The sequence below is a fragment of the Crocuta crocuta genome, unplaced genomic scaffold (genome assembly GCF_008692635.1).
Source record: "Crocuta crocuta isolate KB4526 unplaced genomic scaffold, BGI_CrCroc_1.0 scaffold290, whole genome shotgun sequence".
Lineage (NCBI taxonomy): Eukaryota > Metazoa > Chordata > Mammalia > Carnivora > Hyaenidae > Crocuta > Crocuta crocuta.
In genome coordinates this window covers 120,410-120,703 of record NW_027527429.1, presented here as the reverse complement: position 1 = coordinate 120,703, position 294 = coordinate 120,410, and the positions used below count along the sequence as shown (strand labels likewise).

General features: G+C 57.8%; 1 protein-coding gene across 4 annotated transcripts in view; it reads left to right on the top strand.

Moving 5' to 3' along the window:
- The window catches only part of D2HGDH (D-2-hydroxyglutarate dehydrogenase), a 25,947-nt gene that overhangs the window by 9,777 nt on the left and 15,876 nt on the right, over positions 1 to 294 (top strand). The window lies entirely within an intron of this gene.

The window sequence follows — 294 nt, the reverse complement described above, 5'->3', positions numbered from 1 at the left end:
CCCCCCCCCCCCCCCGCCATCAGCACTCAAAGCAGACAGTCCTCAGGTTTGTCATGTGTCCCTGGTGGGGATACCCCCAGCCGTGAACCCCCACCTTGGAGTAGTGCTCAGTGCTCTCTCTTCTTCCCACACGAGGGTGAGCGTACATGAGCGTTTTCTTCTCTGGTTTTGCCCACCAGTTTTTCTTTTGCAGGGTAAATCATAACAGGAGCTACTGGGGGCCCGGGGGGTGGGGGGTGCAGGACACGCTTCTTTTTCTTGCCCAGGTTCTAGAGGAATGACCCTTTGGGTGGC